The 7897-nt window shown below is 43.4% G+C and overlaps 1 non-coding gene across 1 annotated transcript; it reads right to left on the bottom strand.

The window, feature by feature from the left end:
- Positions 1-947: 947 nt before the first annotated feature.
- Positions 948-1021, bottom strand: TRNAT-AGU. Its single transcript has one exon. It is a non-coding gene; the product is annotated as a tRNA-Thr (tRNA).
- Between the last annotated feature and the right edge of the window lie 6876 nt (positions 1022-7897).

Below are 7897 nucleotides of genomic sequence, written 5' to 3'. Positions count from 1 at the left end.
GGGCTATCCATAGTACTCAGTATATTGGGCAGACTAGATGGGCCAAATGGTTCTTATCTGCCGACACATTCTAGGTTTCTATGTTTCTATTTATGGAATCTAGGCGGATGGAGACAAGGTCTCATTCTTGAGAGCTGGGAATCGCACTCAGTGTAGATCGCGAGTTATTACCCAGCTTTCTCAGTGTCAGATTTTATCACTGAGTTATTACCCAGCTTTCCCAGTGTCAGATATCATCCTAGTGTAGATCGCGAATATTCTAGTCGTGAATTTTCCATGCAAAAGGCTACACTAATAAGCTTGTCATAAGAATCAGTCTAATACTCTGGTGCCTGGTTGTCTCCCATTGACTTCAATTATACTCGGGTGCTCGGCCAATATAGCAATGTGTTTGGGCCGAACACCTGAATACTTTGGTGCTCGCTCATCTCTAGCCACTAGGCCTCATCCTAGACTCTGACAGGAATAAGCTGGTTGAAGAGACAGAGTCGGAGCAGGGAGCGTGCCATTTTTTAAATAAAGAATATTAGGAAACTCTTTTTACCCTACCTCCCACTATATAGTGGAAAGTACTTATATAGTGGCCAATCCCTTTAATATAAAAAAGTAATTTAAACAATGCTGCCGACACATTCCCTTAAAGGGTTTGTCCAATCCTCCTTTGAGGCAGGGGCTACATGGTGATGTCAAGAAGGCTGCATAGCCCGGGTGGGTTCGGAAAAAGCCGCGGTGACGAGCTGTTATTGCTGTGAGACTACTGCAGGTGAGATGCGGTATTACGTGGAGTCCACTATAATGATGTAGAAAACAGATGAGAAGCAAATCCCCGGCTGCACTTCCGCCTCTCCCCAGCAGAGATCAGTGTTCTGCTATAAATGATCTGGGATTTCTGGACAATAAATGTAATAAATCAAATTCTAATAAAATCGTATAAATTAACAAATACAAGGCACTGCTGAGATTCGAACTCAGGATCTCCTGTTTACTAGACAGGCGCTTTAACCAACTAAGCCACAGCGCCAGGTACTGACCAGCACAAAGCAGTTTCAGATTCCTCATTAACAATGATTGACTACTACTCCCAGCATTCACTTATTTGTACTATCCTTGTGGCATTTCTAAATGTACACCTGGGACAATCCTGCCAACGCAGCGCGGACGCGAGCAAGATCATTCCTATGTTCACAATTCCTGAGAACTACAAGTACTCGCTGCCTCTCATCTACCCTTTACAGAGCCTCAATTCCTCCATCCAGCTGCAGAATAGTGAGTGCAGCTCTGGAGTATAATACAGGATGTAACTCAGGATCAGTACACAATAAGTAATGTAATGTATGTACACAGTGACTGCACCAGCAGAATAGTGAGTGCAGCTCTGGAGTATAATACAGGATGTAACTCAGGATCAGTACAGGATAAGTAATGTATGTACACAGTGACTGCACCAGCAGAATAGTGAGTGTAGCTCTGGAGTATAATACAGGATGTAACTCAGGATCAGTACAGGATAAGTAATGTAATGTATGTACACAGTGACTTCACAAGCAGAATAGTGAGTGCAGCTCTAGAGTATAATACAGGATGTAACTCAGGATCAGTACAGGATAAGTAATGTAATGTATGTACACAATGACTCCACCAGCAGAATAGTGAGTGCAGCTCTGGAGTATAATATGCAGCATAATTAGAGTGGATTAAGGCTAGGTAAGGTATTAGCGGTATGTGGCTGCAACATGAGTAGCAGCGGTAGCAACCTGGCATGACAGTAGATCAGCTTTTTATGGGTGATAGTAGCAGTATTAGAGACAGATCCAAAGTTTTATTAGTGGTGGCAGTAGTGGTGGTGGGTGGCAAAAACAACAGCAGATGTTATATGATACATGTTGGCAGGCAGATGGCAGAAGTTCCATGATGGTGGCCGTGGCATGATGACAGCAGCAGCAGGTGCATTCATCGTAAGGAACATGATGGTCGGCAGGCAAAACATGGCAGGCAGGCAGACAGTAAAAGTGGCAAGATGGTCATTTTAACAAAGGTGAAGTTTTGGACACTGGCACGGGACAACTTAGTCCGCCTTTCTAGTATGTGCAGTGTCCAGCGGGTTGGCACGTCACCGATCATGTGGTGTAACGGCAGACCGCTGTGACGCTGAAAGTCCAATTTCTTGCCACGTAGGAATGGCTGAAATGATTGCACAGCTTTCTTGAGAGGGACAGTAAACCTTTTCAAGAAACGTTGGACCACAAGATTAACCCCTTCCTGACCCATGACGTAATAGTACGTCATTGCGGCAAGTGACTTGTCGCATTTTGACCTACTATTATGTAATGGTGACCAGAGCGGTGCCCGCCCAATAACTGCAGAGGACCGGCAGTAACTGAGAGCCGGGCCCCTGCTATAAAAGCCGATGCCGGCGGATTAACCCCTTCTATGCCATGGTCAGCGCTGACTGCGGATAGAAGGGGTTTGCGGTCAGTGAAGGAGCCCATCGGGTCCTTGTCAACGCAGAGATGGTTGAGAAGGCAACCCGATGCCTTGCTAAGGCATAAGGACCTGACTTCTATGGAAGCCGAGGAGATCCAGCCCCAGGCCCGTCTCCTGGCCAACCTGTTCGTGTATTACTCTGTGTAATACACTAACAGGCAATGCATTACAATACAGATAAAACACCAAAGATTAAATACCATAAGTATCTCGCATGGAATCATACATAAAACTCCTATCAAGCTAGAAAAGCGACAACGCAAAAAGTTATTTATAAACTTGAAAAATGTATTGAGTAATCCACATATATATCACATCATTATCATAAAAAACATATAGCAGCAGACATGGAGAAAACTGGAGTGTGACAAATATACTCAGCTCCAGACGTAAGGGACTATAGATAGCAATATAAACATATATTCGGCTCGGTATACAAACATACATTAATATCATGCAATTCACCGCTCGACACTGATAATGAGGAAACGGCGACATACATCTGCAAAGTCTAATACATTGTCAAGGTTACTGACCCAGCCTGGAGTGTGCCGCCCGACGAACGTTTCGCTGTGCGCTTCCTCACGGGGCATGAAGACCTGGCCAATCCCTCCCTCTTATACACCCACCTCGGTTTCAAGATAAACCAATTGATGAGTATTATACTAACAGCCTATCAGTCATCAAATAACTTGTTGCCGCTTCCCGATGTATTCAAACTCTTTATGACTTAGCACACTATGTCATGCATCACGTGATCCGTCACATGGGGTAAAGACTATATCACCTGGTGGATCACATGAGCAGATTCATAAATACACTAAAACATGGAGAGCAAGTGCATAATGGTGATTAATTCATCCGATCTTGTTATCCCACCGGCTGTAAATTTGCATGACGGAATTGACATCATTAGACTACTATAAGGTCACTAAACAGAAGGAGAGAAGGAGAGATATGGCACATAAGTGTATGAAAAGAACCACCATACATTATCACAGCATGGCTACTACTACAATACACATTGAACTGTTAAAACATCAATTAAAAAAACAGTCCTACCTGGTGGTTCAAGATGATCCTAATTCATAGAAGCAAAGGGGAGAATCTGTAAGAACGGAGCAAAGCTATTATTATCATTTAACCCTAACGGGGCCATAGATTTCAACATATAGATCCAACGTGTTTCTCGTTGGGCTAATAGTCTAATAGTCTCTTCCAATTACCCCCTCTCGGGGAGATCTTCACATATGATCAATCCCAAGGAAACGCGATCCAGATCCATCGCAATCATGTGCTGCCTTGAAGTGCCTAGGTATGGTTGTGAGTAATTCCACATCCGTGATGTCCCTGGCAGATTCAATAGCCAGCACATGCTCACGGATACGTTTCTTGAATTGACGGGAGGTCATTCCTACATATATTTTATTACAGGGGCAAATAGCCCAATATATCACCCCTGTCGTGGCACAGTCAATAGGATAGGTGATTTTAAATTCCATTTGGTGTGTGGCATCCCAGAAGATCTCACTCCTATCCATATTGACACAGGCCACACACTTCCCACACTGTTTATTACCCCCAGCGAGGGCCTCTTGATCCAAAGGGGTTGGGAGAGTGTACCACATAGTGGCTCTGTACCAGGTGGTCTTTTAAATTCTTTGCTCTCCTAAAGGTAATGCTTGGATGTTCTTTCAGTTTATCCCTTAATTGTGGGTCTAATTTTAAAATGCCCCAGTGTTTGGATAATATGTTGGTAATCTCCCTGCTTTTATTGTTGAAGGTTGTAATACATCTAACATCCTCTGTGGTATTCTTACATTTTTTATTTTGTAACAAATCAGAGCGTCTAGATTGTCTTGCTCGTCAGTATGCCCTTTCGATAGATCTCTCCGTATACTTTCTAGCTTGGAATCTATTACGTAGATCCTCCGCTTGTGTCTCAAAAAGTTGGTCAGTAGAGCATATCCGCCTCGCTCTTAAGAACTGCCCTACCGGGATAGTATCGATCAACCTCCTTGGATGCGCGGATTCTGCTGACATATTTGTCATACTCCAGTTTTCTCCATGTCTGCTGCTATATGTTTTTTATGATAATAAAAAATAGAAAAAACAGACATATTAGGTATCACTGCCTCCGTAATGACAGGCTCTATAAATATATCACATAATCCAGCCTGTCCGATAAACACCATAAAAAAAAAAAATAATGTTTTAAAAAAAGCTATTTTTGTCACCTTACATGACAAAAAGTGCAACACCAAGCGATCAAAAAGGCGTATGCCACCCAAAATGGTACCGAAAAAAACGTCACCTCATGCTGCAAAAAATTAGCCCCTACATAAGACAATCGCAAAAAAAATTAAAATAAAATATAGCTCCCAGAATATGATGACACTAAAACATTATATTTTTTTTTTCAAAATTGCTTTTATTCTGTAAAAAAAGTATACATATTAGGTAGCGTCACATCCGTAACAACCCGCTCTATAAAAATATCACATGACCTCACCCTTCAGGTGAACGCTGTGCTAAAACAACCAATTTTTTGGTCACCTTGCCCCATAAAGTGTAATAATGAATGATCAAAAAATCATATGTACCCAAAAATGGTACCAATAAAAACGTCAACTCTTACAAAAAAGCGAGCCCCTGCACAAGACGATCCGCAGAAAAATAAAAAAAATATGGCGTTCAGGAAATGGATTACATAATGCTTCATTATGTAAAACTGAAACAAACAAACTGCTCTATAAAAATAGCACATGATAAACAAAAAATAAAAACGGTGCCAAAACAGCAATTTTGTGCCTACCTTGCCCCCAAAAAACCATAATATAGAGCGATAAAAAGTGATATATACCCCAAGAGCTGCCTTTGTTTGCTTCATACTCCAAAATATTACCAATAAAACTGTCACCTTATCCCGTAGTTTCCAAAATGGGGTCACTTTTTGGGAGTTTCTACTGTAAGGGTGCATCTGAGGGGCTTCAAATGGGACATGGTTAGAGTTGAGCGGACACCTGGATGTTCGTGTTCAACGGGTTCGGCCGAACTTTACAAAAAAGTTCGAGTTCGGGACCCGAACTTGACCCTGAACCCGAACCCCAAGTCAATGGGAACTTGAACTTTTGAGCACTAAAATGGCTGTAAAAAAAAGTAATGGAAAGGGCTAGAGGGCTGCAAATGGCAGCAAAATGTGGTTAAGAGCATGGCAAGTGTTCTGCAAACAAATGTGGATAGGGAAATGACTTCAAATAACATAAAATACGTAAAAAAAATTATAATAATAATCTTGATATTGGAGGACAAGGTCCATATGGAGTAGAAGGTTGAGGAGGCGCTGGATGTGGCTGTGTAGGTGGAAGCGGCGGTGGAGGATGAGGAGGTAGCCTACACTGCTTTTTGGTTTTATTTTTTATTTTTATTTGTTTAAATTAGGGTGCACCCCAAAACATTGGGAAATATAACCTGTGATAACCCCCTCCAGTCGTGCTAAACACACGTTCAGACAATACACTGCCGTGTAGGCGTGTGCACACATACTGCTCCACCATGTCGCACGTCCCCATGATGTCTACGATCCAATTGGATATCTGCTCTATCAACTTTCAATGTTGAATGAAAGAAAGACCACATCCAAGGGAGAAAGAGAGACCACATCCAAGGGAGGTCAATGGCTGCAATGTGATCGAGCGGAAATGTGGGACAAGTTATTAAAGCAGAAGGATCGAATGAAAGGGCCAATTAAAGACGAATTTTAGAAATTTAAGTCCCTGTCACCTATGCAGTGCAGGGGGTTTTCATCACCAGAAATGGGTTAATGTCACCCACCAATGGAACAGATAAAAATGTAACAGACAAATTAGTGAAATTACATAAAATAAAATAAAATAAAATACGTACAAATAAAATAAAATAATCTTCATGTATGAGGTGGAGGTCCATATGGAATAGGAGGTTGAGGTGACGGTGGACGTAGCGGTGTAGGTGGAAGCAGCGGTGGAGGAGGACGAGGTAGCCAACACTGGTTTTTGGTTTTCATTTTTCATTTTTATTTTTAATTAGGGTACACCTCAAGAGTGGGAAATATCAAAAATACAAGAATGAGCAATTGCGCTGTAGTATATCAATGGCTGGTTAAGGCCGGTATACATGTCTATTCTGCACAAGGTACGGACACGTTCATTTTAATGAATGTGAGCTTGTCCACATTGGCTGTGGACAGGCGGCTGTGCTTGTCTGCGATGACGCCCTCTGCCGTGCTAAACACAGACAATACACTGGCTGCAGGGCAGGCCAGCACCTCCAAGGCGTAAAGGGCAAGCTCAGGCCATGTGACTAATTTGGAGACCCAGAAATGGAAGGGGGCAGACCCGTCATTCAGTACGTGTAGGCGTGTGCACACATACTGCTCCACCATGTTGCTGAAATGCTGCCTCCTGCTAAGACGTTCCATATCAGCTGGTGGTGCTGGTTGTTGTGGCGTGCTCACAAAGCTTTTCCACATTTCGGCCATGCTAACCCTGCCTTCTGAGGTGCTGAAGGTGCCCCAGCTGCATTGGCGACCTCTTCCTCCTCCTCTGCCTTCGCCTTGTGCTTCCACTGCGCCCCCTCTGTCAGGTGGGAATGCCACCAGCAGTGCATCTACCAGCGTGCGCTTGTGCAATGAGCAGGACACTGGGTCAGTGAGGTTTCTATGCAGTGGGTCAGATTTAGGTGTGTACAAGTTTGTGACGCCAGTTGCAGCTTGCGCAGGTACTATACCAGGGCCCTTTAAGATGGTATGAGCTCACGTACCAGGTGAGGAATGCCAGAGGGGGATATTGTCTCTGTATAGTGTCAACGGTGTCTCCTACCTGTAGTACGGCTGGACTCCTGTATCCCAGCTCACATGCAACAAAATGAGTGCTGTTAATAGGAGTAATGGAGGAATGATGGAATTCCACACAGATAATAGGGTCCAACTTGTCTTTACTTGATTATATGACATGCAGCTTTTGATCCATACAATGTACAGCAATAGCCTAGAGTCCCAGCAGGTATTGGCAATATGTGGCAGGAATTTACATATATTCTGCATCTGGTACATACGCCTATAGAATCTGGTAGGTATCTATCTTCTGCTCTGTCTGTGGTCTGCTTAGTTTGGGTCTGACTAGCTGTGGAGGTACTTATCTTCTCCTTGTCTTGGAATCTTTACTTACAGGACTGCTCGCAGGGGATGATGGTGGCTTCCTGGAGATCTGATAGTTCTGTAGATGGCTGCTTTCTTTGTCCACAGCTGAGGTAAGGGACTCAGGCTGGGAAGGTTGATCTTGGGCCTCAGCAGAGGCTTGGATCCTTGGTTGGGGTCCCTGTTTCTGGGAGCTCCTATCAACACAGCCTACCCCAACAGGGGGTGGCTGGTACA

Source organism: Bufo bufo, chromosome 1 (assembly GCF_905171765.1).
Source record: "Bufo bufo chromosome 1, aBufBuf1.1, whole genome shotgun sequence".
In the NCBI taxonomy this organism is placed as follows: domain Eukaryota; kingdom Metazoa; phylum Chordata; class Amphibia; order Anura; family Bufonidae; genus Bufo; species Bufo bufo.
Note: the sequence above shows the minus strand (reverse complement) of the source record. Positions and strands in the feature narration are given on the sequence as shown.